The sequence below is a fragment of the Pan troglodytes genome, chromosome 12 (assembly GCF_028858775.2).
Source record: "Pan troglodytes isolate AG18354 chromosome 12, NHGRI_mPanTro3-v2.0_pri, whole genome shotgun sequence".
Taxonomy (NCBI): Eukaryota; Metazoa; Chordata; class Mammalia; order Primates; family Hominidae; genus Pan; species Pan troglodytes.
The window spans coordinates 14,793,765-14,807,887 of NC_072410.2; positions in this window are offsets into that span (position 1 = coordinate 14,793,765).

The window sequence follows — 14,123 nt, forward strand, 5'->3', positions numbered from 1 at the left end:
TCACATCTCTGTCTGGTTCTAATGCTTCCTTTGTCTCTTCAGGCTATGTATTTCTTGCCTTTTAGCATGCCTTCTAATTTTTTGTTGAAAGCCAATGTATTAATCCATTTTCACGCTGTTATAAAGATACTACCTGACTAGGTAATTCATAAAGGACAGAGGTTTAATTGACTCACCATTCTGCATGGCTTAGAAGGCCTCAGGAAACTTACAGTCATGGTGGAAGGTGAAAGGGAAGCAAGGTATGTCTTGCAAGGCAGCAGGAGAGAGAGAGAGCTCCCACTTTCTTTTTAAACTACTTTTAAAGCAGCAGATCTGGTGAGAACTTCCTCACCATTATGAGAACAGCATGGAGGAAACTGTCCCCATGATCCAATCACCTCCCACCAAGTTCCTCACTCGACACATGGGCATTAAAACTCCAGATGAGATTTGGGTGGGGGCACAGAGCCAAACCATGTCAGTGAGTCATGGTTTTTTTTTTGTTTTTTTGTTTTTTTTTTTGTTAGCTAAGAAGTCTTCAATAAGAGGTTTTTATGTTACTCTTGCTATTGCTAGGACTTGGAGTATAATTATTGTTTAAAGTAGCTTAGATGCAAGAGGCTTCAAATTCCTTTAGTGTCTTTGTTTGTGTCTATCTTCTAGACTCTGGGCTATTTTAAGTTCTCCTCCTCAGAAAAATTCTTTGTCTTGCTGCTCTTTTACCTATAGTCTATTGTTTTTATGCTGGAGCCACGTTGGTGTTGTGACAGGGTGTAAGGGAAGGGAGGCCTTCTTTACAGTTACAATTAAATCTCAATCATTTACTGGGTCTGTTTCCCTAGGCCATGATCTTCACAATTATTTCTCTACTAAGATAGCATTTCTCCTTTTTCTTTCTCCCACTGAATAAGACAAGGAGACTAAAGCCTAGATGGTACTAAATTGGGAATAATGTCCTTCCCCATGTGAGATAAGGCTCCAGTAAATTCTTTTCCCTTATAAAGTAGTCTTTTGTTATGAAAAATTTTCTCAGTATATTTTACAAGAGTTACTATACCCCTCCCTCGGCCAGAGTCACAGAGGGAGGGGGAAAGTTCTTAGCTCCTCACCGTAAGAATCTGATGAGGTTACTGGAAATGAAATCCACAAGGTTCCTAGGCACCTCCTCAGACTGTCGCCCATAGGAGTTTTTAATCTCAAACTGGTCCACTCTCAGCCTCCAGCAATTCACCAAAATTACCATTTAAAACTTTCTGCTAGTTTATGGCTTTAGTGGCTTCATTACAGTTAGGTGGATCTGAATGCTCTTGATTTACTAATCTGTCTAATTTTGCAGTAAAGTGTTCAGGAAAAGTTAGATTCTGGGGGCTTTTTTTTTTCTTTTGGTAAAGATGGCGGTGTGGCAACTTCCAATCTGTGATGGTTATTTTTATGTGTCAACTTGACTGGGCCACTGGATACCCAGAGTGCTGGATAAACGTCATTTCTGGGTGTGCCTGTGAGGTTGTTTCTGGATGAGATTAAAATTTAAATTGGTCGACCTAGTAAAACAGATGGCCCTCCCCAACCTGGGTGAGCATTACTCAAACCACTGAGAGCTGGACTGGAACCAAAAGGCAGAGGAAGGTTGAATTCATGTTCTTCCTGGCTGTTTGAGTCAGCACATCAACCTCCTCCTGCCTTCAGTGCTCCTTGTTGTCATGCCTCATGCCTTCAGGCTTGAACTGGAATTTATATCATTGGCTTTATGGCCTACCAGGCCAGGCAGGTATCCAGCTTGCAGAGAGCAGATCATGGAACTTCTTAGCCTCTATAATCACAAAAGCAAATTCTTTAGGATAAATCATACACACACACACACACACACACATACACACACAGATGCTATTGCTTCTCCAGAGAACCCTCAGATACAAGTTCTATATATGTGTCAGAAGTTGCCTATATCTAAAGTTTTAGTATACAGAAAACATAAATTCTGAAAAAGATTCACTGAGAGTAACTGCTGTGAGATGGGTCATTCCCACTTACACCCCTTCACCCTCCACATATGTATTCTAAATTTGTATTACATACTGGCCTTTGGTTTGTTACATGGACCTCAGCCTGGAGCACAATGCCCTTCTCCCCGACCATGTTGTGCCTACATTGAAGATTTAGTTGACTTTCTATCATGCTATAAGGCCAGTTGCTTCTGGATATATGCTGAGTTTAATGGATTATTTAGTTATGCAACCATTTTTTCACATGCTGTTTAATAAATCTTCTTCTCAGGTAATGTGCAGCAGATGAGGTCAATATATTAGGTATTTTTTAATACCTCAGATTGTTGTGCTGGTTGAATAACTGCAAGTAGGATAGGTATATATATATATATATATACATACACATAATGTGTGTTAACTCTAGGGAGAACAAACCTCTATCCCATCCAATGTGGTAGGGATAGATATGTGATGTCACGATCTGCCATCAAAAGGACTGATTTGTCTTCTCATGGGATAGCTTCATATACAGGCTAAGACTGTAGAGACAATCTGGCAGATTAGACATTTATCAGGGGCAAAAGCTAGAATAATGTTGATTGAAAGGAGCTTTCGGGCCCATAAATAGTCTCTATCCCTTGCACTATGACAACTAAATTTATAAACCCATTCAGTGGACACTGGATAGACCCCTGTTATTGACACCATTTCCTGTGGTGATTGCCCATCTGGTGAGCATTAATTTGAGACATAAAAAGCTTCAGGCTTTGTGTCCTTTCTTTTTTGTTTGTTTGTTTTGTTTTGTTTTTTGAGACGGAGTCTTGCTCACCCAGGCTGGAGTGCAATGTCGCGATCTCGGCTCACTGCAACCTCCGCCTCCTGGCTTCAAGCGATTCTCCTGCCTCAGCCGCCTGAGTAGCTGGGAGTACAGGCACACGCCACCATGGCTGGCTAATTTTTGTATTTTCAGTAGAGACAGGGTTTCACCATGTTGGTCAGGCTGGTCTCAAACTCCTGACCTCGTGATCCATCTACCTTGGCCTCTCAAAGTGCTGAGATTACAGGCGTGAGCCACTGTGCCCAGCCCTTTGTGTCCTTTTAATAGGCTCACCCATGTGTCTCTTCTCCAGACTTGCTTCTTCCTGACCTTTCAGTCTTCTTTCCTCTAGGCTTCTTATCCACTAGCCAAACTATTTGCCACTGTAAGCGGATAATGGATATCCGTGCTTTAGACCATATCTCTTTTCACACAAAGGTAAGACACACTTAGAAGATTTTGCTTCACCATTCTACTTTATAACTACCACTTAGTAGAATTGTGATTTAACAGCAGTCTATATTAGGGTAGCAATAACATATGATGAAGCCACCCTCTGTGAATTAGGGCTGAATACTTTGCTACACCATCAGCGGGTTTGAGGGAACTCCTCTCAATGTTAAGGTCTGATTTAAGAGAAAGGAATTGGTGCAACAAAAGAAGGTAATAAGGAGTTGAACCTATCTCATAATGAGAATTTGGGTCTGCTTTTCAGTCTGGTTTGTTCCTTATTGTGGGAGATTAATCCTTTCTTAAACCCTGCCATATAGAATCACTAGCTTTCACAGCATGACCTAGTTTCGCAGTCAGCTGTCTTGAATCCATATTTTTTTCCCAAAACTTCAAAGTTGTCAACGAAAGCCAGCCTATTCTACAGTTATTAATATTATCACTGTCACCATACCTTCTGAGCATTACCAATCCAATATACCTCAACACTTTATATTCCAGTTACTTTATATCCCAATATTTAATTTTCCACATATATCTCCTGGTGTATACTTTCTCGCAGGTACAAATTTCTATGACTGTGATGCCAGGTATTATCACTAAGCCACTTATCTTTAGCAATGGGCTCCCACTTGCAACAGAATGATAAATAACCAAATCCCCAAATCCCATCTTGAGGCTCTGCTTTCTAAATCAAATCCTGGTACCAACTCAATTAGCCCGTTTTCTCAGAAAGCACAAAAGTTTATTTGCTACTAATATATTGCGGAATAAAATACAGGGAAATAGAAATGACAGAAAAGATGAGTGATACAGAGAATGAGGAAGAGAAAATATAAGGTATAATATGAGCTGAGCACTGCTTGACAGCAAGAATACCTAATTGCTAAATTTTGTGGGACAGTCTTAGGAGAGACCTTATGGACTTTTGCATCTCAGGACAGTTAGTATGGTGGGAAGAGATGAGGAAAATGTTTATTTGCTGTTCCTGACTTCCACTGGTCAAAGTCTTGTCCTGATCTTTAGCAGTCATTCGTAAGTTAAAAAGATTATTAGGTTATTATTTTTTATAATGTACATGATATAACCACTTCCCAGCTAATAGAAAATTTGTAGAATATGGTAGAGTTGCTGACATATTTTTGTTACTCTGAAAAAATACTACAATTGAAAGAAATATCCATTTTAAAAAATGTAATAAATACGCAAAATAAATTTACAATTGATCTGTCATAATTACTACCAATGTAGGTACAACTTTGTACAAAATAAGTAAAAAGTAAAATTGGGGGAAAACCACTATCTACAAATTAACAGATAATTTTAATATCCCATATGAGTACAAATGAAGTGTATGCTTCATTAATATTATTTTGACAGTTTCTATCATTGAGCGTCATAATATTCTTTTTCCAAATGAAAACTAATTAAAAACTATTTAATGAGATATATGCAACAATATAATTTAACAGGATTACAACTATTCAACATAGAAATTTAAGCAGCTACCGAAAGAGAAGCAACAAAATGTATTCTAATTACAATAATGCAAATCACCACAAACGTTATTCTAAGCTTGTTTTTAGCTTAATAATATGTGTTGGCAGAATATTATCTTTATTAGCTAGTTATGTTTGTCTTTAGACTAAGCTTCAAGTTTCTTGATAGATAAAATATTTCTTGTTAAAATAACTTTACTTACTTTTTAGTGGTTATGTCATTTTTTCCTGTATGAGAAAACAAAGTCTTAATTTTTTCCAAGGTTAACTATAGGAACAACGTTGTACAGCATATTTCTAGAAATCATCTTGCATAGTTGAAATGTTATACCTGTTGGCAAGCCACTCTCCATTACCTTTTTCTTCAGCCCCTGAAAACCATCAATCTACTCTGTTTCTGAGTTTGACTATTTTAGATACCTCAAGTAAGTGGAATTATGTAGTATTTGCTCTTGTGTTTATTTCACTTAGCATAATATCTTCCAGATTCGCTCATGTTGTTGCAAATGTCAGGATTTCCCCCTTCTTTAAGTCTGAATAATATTTCATTGTATGTACATGCCACACTTTCTTTATGCATTCATCTATTAATGGACAATTAGGTTGTTTCCAAATCTTGGCTATTGTGAATAGTCCTGCAATGAGCATAGGAGTGCAGATAACTTCAAGATCCTGATTTCAATTATTTTGGAAATATACATAAAAGTGGGCTTGTTGGGTCATATGGTAGTTCCATTTTTAAATTTTTTGAGGAAAGTTCATACCATTTTCCATAATGGCTGCACCAATTTATATTTCCATCAACAGTATACAAATGTTCTCTTTTATTCCCACTTTCACTAACACTTGTTATATTTCCTCTCTCAACTCTCTGTCTCTCTCTCTCTCTTTCTCCTTAAAAATAGTCTTTCCAAGAGGTGGAGGTGATATTTCATTGTGATTTTGATTTGTATTTCTGTGACAATTAGCAATGTTGAACATTTTTTTTCATATACTTGCTGGGCATTTGTATGTCTTCTTTGGAAGAAAAAAATGTCTAATTAGATTCTTTGCCCATTTTTAGTTGGATTATTTGGTTTTGTTTGTCTTTTAGTGGTATGAGTTCCTTACATATGTTGAATATTAACCTTTTATCAGATATCTGGTTTGCCAATATTTTCTCCTATTCTGTTCATTGTCTCTTCACTCTGTTGATTGTTTTCTTTGCTGTGCAGAAGCCTTTTAGTTTGCTGTAGTCCCATTTATGTAATATTGCTTTTGTTCATTGTGCTTTTGGTGTCATATCTAAGAAATTATTAACAAGCCCAATGCCATGAGACTTTTCCCATACGTTTCTTCTAGGAGTTTTACAGTTTCAGGTCTTTTGTTAAAATCTTCAACCCATTTTAAGTTGACTTTTCTCTGTGGTGTAAAATAAAGTTGCAATTTCATTCTCTTGCATGTGGAAATCTAATTTCTCAACCATACTTGTTGAAGAGACTGTCATTTTCTCATTGTGTATTCTTGGCACCCTTGTCAAATACCTTAACCATCTATGTTTGAGTTTATTTTTGGGATCCCTACTCTGTTCCATGGTCTGTAAGTCTGTTTTAATGTTAGTCTCATACTTTTTTTTGTTTGTTTTTGTTTGTTTTTTGAGATGGAGTTTCGCTCTTGCTACCCAGGCTGGAGTGCAATGGCACGATCTTGGCTCACCACAACCTCTGCCTCCTGGGTTCGAGTGATTTTTCTGCCTCAGCCTCTTGAGTAGCTGGGAGTACAGGCATGCGCCACCATGCCTGGGTTTTGTATTTTTAGTAGAGACAGGATTTCTCCATGTTGGTCAGACTGGTCTCGAACTCCCGACCTAAGGTTATCCTCCCACCTCAGCCTCCCAAAGTGCTAGGATTATAGGCATGAGCCACTGCACCCAGCCATACTGTTTTAATTACTATAGCTTTGCAATATCTTTGAAAACAATAACTATGATGTCTCCAGCTTTGTTCTTTTTCAAAATCTCATTGGCTATTTAGAGGCTTTTGTGGTTCCATATACATTTTAACATTTTTTTCTATGTCTTAAAAAAAAAAACAACCTACCATTGAGTTGTTGATATGCCTCACTTATGGTTTGTAGATATCTTTAAGTAGGATGGACATTTTAACACCAGCATGTATTCCAATCTATGAGCATAAAATATTTTCACTTATTTGTGTCTTAATTTCTTTATTTGACAATTTGTAGTTTTTAATAAATGAGTCTTTTACTTCCTTTGTTGAGTTTATTCCCAGTATTTTATTATTTTTGATGCTATTACAGATGGTATTGTTTTTTAAATTACTCTTTGGATAGTTTCTTGTTAGAGTGTAGAAATGCAACTCCTTTTTATGGTTAATATTTTATCATGTAATTTCACTGTATTCATTTTTAGATTTATTTTACACATAGTCTTTGGGATTTTCTACATATAAGATTGTGTCATCTGTAAACAAAGGTAATTTTACTTCTTCCATTCTAATTTGCATGCCTTTTTAAAATGCCTAATTCCTCTGGCTAGGACTTCAATACTATATTAAATAAAAGTGGCAAGAATGGGCTTCTTTGTTCTAATTCTTAGAGCAAAAGCTCTTTCTCTCTGTTTTTTAAACTATAGAGCATGATATTAGCTATGTCTTTTCATAGATGGCCATTATGGTGTTGAGGTATATTCTTTATGTATCTAGTTTGCTGAAAGGTTTTTCTGTTTTGCTGTGTTTTTTTTCTTCTATATTAAATTATAAAAGGGTGTTGAATTATATCAAATGCTTTTCCTGCATTTATTGAGATAATAATGTAATATTTATCCTTCAGTTTATTAGTGTGGTGTATCACATTAATTGATTTTTGCATGTTGAAACTTGCGTCCTAAAAATAAATCCCACCTGCTCATGGTGTATGATCCTTTTAATATGCTGTTGGATTCAGTTTGCTAGTATTTTGTTGAAGATTTTTGCATCTATGTTTATCAGGTTTATTTCCCTGTAGTATTCTTTTCTTGTAGTGTCTTTGTCTGGCTTGGTTTTAGGGTAATTCTGGCCTCATAAAATGAGCTCAGAAGTATTTCCTCTTCTCCATTTTTGAAGTATTTAGAAAGAATTGGTCCTAAGTTTTCTTTAAATGTTTGTTAGAATTCATCAGTGAAGCCATTTGGGCCAGGGCTTTTCTTCACTGGGAGGTTTTTTTTATTACTGATTCAAACTACTTATTTCTTATTGGTTGATTCAGGTTTCTATTGCTTCAAGATTCAGTCTTGATAGGTTGTATATTTTTATGAATTTTAAAATTTCTTCTAGGTTATCCAATTTGTTGGTATATGATAATTCATAATAGTCTCTTGTAATCCCTTTTATTTCATGGCACCAGTTGTAATGTCTTTGTCATTTATGATTTTATTTATTTGAGTTTTATCTTAGTCTGTTTTGTGTTGCTATAATAGCATACCAGAGACTGGATAATTTATAAAGAAAATGAATGTATTTTGTACAGTTCTGTAGCTGAGAAATCCAAGGTTGAAGGGCTTGAACCTGGTGAGGGCCTTCTTGCTGCATTGTATTGTTGTGGAAAACAGAAAGGTAAGAGAGCACACAAGAGAGCAAGAGGGATGGAGTCAAACTCATCCTGTGTAAGGGTACCACTCCTGCAATAACTAACCCACTCCCATGGTAACAGCACTAATTCATTCATGAGGGTAAGGCTCTCATGGCCTAATCACCTCTTCAAGATCTTACCTCTTGACATGGTTTGGTTGTGTCCCCATCCAACTCTCATCTTCACAAGTCCAACTCTCACAAGTCCAACATGTCATGGGAGGGACCCAGTGGGAGCTAACTGAATTGTGGGGGTGGGTCTTTCTGGTGCTTTTCTCGTGATAGTGAATAAGTCTCACAAGATCTGAAGGTTTTATAAAGAGGAGTTTCCCTGCACAAGCTCTCTCTTTGCCTGCTGCCATCCATGTAGTAAGTGACTTGCTCCTCCTTGCCTTCCACCATGATTGTGAGGCCCCGCAGCCACATGGAACTGTAAGTCCATTAAACCTCTCTTTCTTTTGTAAATCATCCATTCTTGAGTATGTCTTTATTAGAAGTGTGAAAATGGACTAATACACTTCTCAATACTATTGCATTGGTGATTAAGTTTCCAACACATGAACCCTCAGAGAAACATTTATATAATAGCCAGTCTACTCTCTTATATTTAGTCTAGCTAAGAGTGTATCAATTTTGTTGACTGTTTCAGAAAACCAATTCTTAATTTTGTTGATTTAGTTTGTCTTTTTTCTATATTGTATTTTGTTTATTTTTCCTCCAATTACTATTATTTTCTTCCTTCTACTTTGGCCTTAGTTTATTCTTCTTTTTCTAGTTACTTGAAGTATAAAATCAGGTTGTTCATTTAAAATCTTCCTTTTTTGATAGAGTTGTTTATTGCTATAAACTTTCTGCTTACCAATGTTTTTGCTGCATGGCATAAGTTTTGGTATGCTGTGTTTTTGTTTCTGGTTGTCTTGAATGATTTCCTAATTTCCTTTTTTATTTTTTTACTTGACTCACTGGGTATTTAATACTGTTTTAAAATTTGCATATGTTGTAACTTTTCCTGTTTTCCATCTGTTCTTAATTTCTAGTTTCATTCATTTGGTAAGAAAAGATATTTGATATAATATCAATCTTTTTCAAATTGTTAAGACTTGTTTTGTGACCTAACCTGTGATCTATCCTGAAGAATGTTTCATGTACACTCGTGAAGAAGTTTTATTCCAGTGCCGTTGGGTGGAATGTTCTCTATGTCTCTGTTGGGTCCCTTTGATCGACAGTGTTGTTCAAGTCTGATGTTTCCTTATTAATTTTTTGTCAGGATTTTCTGTCCTTTGGTGAAATCTATTACTACTATCATATTGCTAGCTATTTCTCCCTTCATACCTGCCAATGTTTGGTTTACATATGTAGGTGCTCTGATGTTGGGAATATATGTATTCATAGTTTTCATATTTTCCTGCTGAATTGTATCTTCATCATTACATAATTAATGACCTTCTTTCTCTCTTGTGAAAGTTTTTTACTTAAAGTCCATTTTTTCTAATATAAATATAGTCACTCCTATTCTCTTTGGTTTTTAAAGTTATTCTGCTAGTCTAAGTGTTTCTGTTTGGGAAATCTACTCCATGTATATTTAAAGTAATTATTTATAGGTAATGACTTACTATTTCCATTTTGTCAATTATTTTCTGTTTATGTCTAAACTATGTAGCTTAGATCATAGTAGCAGGTCTAGTGGTGGTGAACTCCCTCAGCTTTTGTTTGCCTGGGTAAGTCTTTATCTTTCTTTTATTTATGAAGGACAACATTTTCAGGTATAGAATTTATGGTTGCTATTTTTTTTCTTTTAGCACTTTGAGTGTATCATTTCACTTCCTTCTTTTGTAAGTATACATATTGTTGAGTGCTGAGAAATCCACTCATAGTCTTATGGAGACTCCTTTGTACATAGTAAGTCACTTTTGTCTTGTTTTTAAAACTCTCTTTGGTTTTTGACAATTTGATTTTAATGTGTTATGGTGTAAACTTCCTAGATTTCTTTCTTTTTGAGGTCTTTTAGGTTTTATGGAAATGAATGACTATTTTTTTTCCAGATTTGGGAAGTTTTTAACCATTATTTCTTCATATAAGCTTTCTTCCACTTTCCCTTTTCCCCCCTAAGGCATCTCTTATTTTTTATAATTGATGGTGTCTCACAATTCTCTTAAACTTTCTTCAGTCTATCTTTTTTTTTCTTTTTCCTCCTCTGATGATATTTTCAAATAATCTGTCTTCAAGTTCACTGATTCTTTTTTCTGCTTAATCAAGTTTGAAGTTAAATTCCTCCAGTAATGTTTTAGTTTAGTTATATCCTTCAGCTCGAAAATTCCTGTTTGGTTCTTCTTTATTATTTCTATTTCTTTGTTAGTATTAGTTGTTTTATTCATGTATTATTTTCTTGATTTTATTTACTTGTCTTTCTGTGTTCTCTTATAATTCACTGAGTTTCTTTAAGACTTTAAAAAAATTATTTGTCAGGTAATTCATGTTCTTCATTTCTTTTGGGTCATTTAATGAAAATATATTTTGTACTTTTTATTGTATTTTGATTTTCTCATTCTTGTTCCTTATAGCCTTGTTTTGGTAACTGAGCCTTTGCAGAAATAGCCTCCTTTCTAGTCTTTAAGAACTAATTTTGACTGGGAAAAACCTTCATCTGTCAACATGGCTACAGATGCTGGGCCTTTATTCCTAGCCGCCCCAGGCATTCAGTTCCCTGTTCCCCATCCGCACAAGAGTCTGTAATGTTATGCTGTCTTTAGTGTCTGGCTATGTTTGTTCCATCAGCACTCCATGTCAGGTAAGATAAAAACCAGCCCTTTGACAATGCACTGAAACTCCTGAGATACTGGGAGCATACTCTGCCTATCACCTCCCTGCTGGGAAAGAAGCCTCAGTTATGCATCTTTGTCCTATCTTACAGACCCATACTGGCTTCAGCTATGCCAGGCATTCAAACTCTGCTGGTTTTTTCAGTTCTCTGTATGAGTCAGGGCAGAAGCCAGCCCCTCATATAGTACAGTGAAAGGCCATAGACATTGGACATTTGCCCCACTTCCTCTTCCCCTGTACCCTACAGAAGTTGCAATTTCTCTTGGGGATGGGCTGTCAAAACTTGGGGAAAGAATTGATGCAAGCAAAGTGAAACTGCTCTTCTTGCCTTTATCAGTGCAGTTTATCATCTCAATTTTATAGTCATCTGGGGTATTATAACTTTTTAACAGGAGTCTGCACATCTCATAAATATTTTGTTGCTAATATTGTTGCTAAATCTGTCTTTTTGTAGGGGAAAGATTGCTGGGACATTTCATTATACCATATGGCTAATATGGCTCTGAGATTGTTTATTCTAATTTCAGTTTTCTATAGAGTTTTAATCATGCTCAAAATAATTTGGAGATATTCTTTTACCTTCAAAACAATGACCTTTTTTCTCCTAATCATTCTTAGTATATAAAAAAGAGTTTTTTTTATAGACTCTACTATATCTACACTTCTTTCAAATTGAAAAGTAGTATGATATACTGGAAAACTGTCTCTAATGTTATAATATATATTTTTAAACATTCACTTAAAACCTACTGTGTACTGAGCAGTTTCCTACTTAACATCGCTAGTAGTATCCCATTCCATTGTCATAAAAATTTGTAATGGAAGTATTGTTATCTCTATCTGGAAATTGAAATTTCCTGAAGACAGATACACAGATTTCATATCCCATCTATATATTTCTAGTTTTTTTTAAATAGATAAGGACATGTTTTATAAAGTGTTATAATCAGGGCAAGTGTTCCAACATCTTATGAAAGAAATCTGTTTGTGTCATGTGTGATATAAGCAGTAATGCCTGGCTATACACATGACAGCATTTCACCCTGACTTAGAGAGAGTTCCCTAGAATCAGAGCTTGAAATTGGGGTTGTTACACAATGATTTACTGGAAGAATGCTTTTTAGGAATAACCTATAAAATAAGTGAAGAAAGTAGGATAAAACAAGGGAGAAACTAAGCATGGATGTGGGATTAGGTTGTGCTTACCCTCAGCAAGATTCATGGGAGCTCGGGAGCCTAAGCAACAACATAATGTTGTCCTGCCTTGTGACAAGGAGGCTGGACATTTATTCTCTTCTTTTGGTCACTCTCAGATATCTTGGGACAGGAAAATTCATAAATTAAGACAGTTACTCGAAGAAGAGTGTAACTCTTTGCCTTTGTTATCCAACACAATAGTTAGGGATGTGTAGAGTGGCTCCACAATGGGAATTGTAATGGATTCCCATAGCGGAGCCACTCTACCCATCCCTAACTATTGTGGATGGTCACCAAAAGTGCTCAATATTAACTTGAACAACAAAGTATTAGCAGGTTGCAGAAAGCTCATGGAAGCACTACTGAAGAGTGAAAGATGGCAATTTGTCAACAGGATTGCTATATTATGGATTAAGCAGTAGGTAAACCTGTCTATACAATTCCACATTCAGAACACAGGAATACCACAATAATGGAAACCAATTGCAGATTAAAATAATGTACTTTTCAATTAAAAAAGTTTAGTCACATTTATTTTGAAAAAATGCCATGAACCTATCATAATTGAAGAGAGTCAAAAGAGAGGAAGATTGTGAACACTGTCTATAAAAATGTAGACAAGCCAGACAGAATAGAAAACTTGGTTGGCTTGCTCGCTGCTCCTTGTGCTGCTTTCTGTAGTTCATTGAAAGGCCATCATCTCTTGGAATCAGTTATGTGTTATATTCTCCCATAGCAATTCTTTTGTTCAATTTATTACTAAATTATTTTATTTCTTACTAAATAATCAGTTGTATGTTAAATTACTCCCATGTTAATTATTTTGTTTATTTATATTCCACACCTTTCTGCTCATTCCAATGGAGCAGTTCAACTGTTTATGGGCAATGCCTTTCAGTGTTCTGTCAGGAAAACATAAACCACTGTGTTTAGAGAAAACTGAAATAAGAAATTGGTTAGGAATCGAGGGTAAGATGGCCGACTGGAGGCAGACAAGTGGAACGGTTCCCACTGAGGGACTGAGATGACTGGTGTGCATTTATTTATTTATTTTGAGATGGAGTTTCATTTTTGTCACCCAGGCCGGAGTGCAATGGCATGATCTCGGCTCACTGCAACCTCCACCTCCCGGGTTCCAGCGATTCTCCTGCCTCAGCCTCCCAAGTAACTGGGATTACAGGCGCCTGCCACCACACCCAGCTAATTTTTGTATTTTTAGTAGAGACGGGGTTTTACCATGTTGGCTAGGCTGGCCTTGAACTCCTGACCTCAGGTGATCCACCCACGTCAGCCTCCCAGTGTTGGGATTACAGGCATGAGCCACCATGCCCGGCCTGGTATACTTTTAAAAGACCTTCAGAGGGAAGGTGCCAAGAGTGGATGGAGAGAAGACACAGAAGAGGGCTGAAGCGGGAAAAATCTGGGAACCCAGCACAGGCTACCAGCGCACCAGGACTCATTTCTGAACCACAAGAGCTTTAGGGCAATGGGTAAGTTGAACTGGCAAGAAGCAACCTGCACTTGCCTTGGGCCTCTGGAATCCTGGAAGGAAGGGACCCCTCAACCACCAGGGGCACTTGAGTTGGCAGGGATAGCTGCTTAGAGAAGTGGTGGGACAGCAAACCAGCTGATGTGGAGCCCAGAAGGTTTGGTGTGGGAGCGTCTGTAGTGGAGCATGGTCAGGGATGGGCATCCCTCCAGGTTCCTCTTGCTATCATAAGAGACTTTAGCTCTAGGGGAACTGTTTGACCTGATCTCTGCAAGGTGG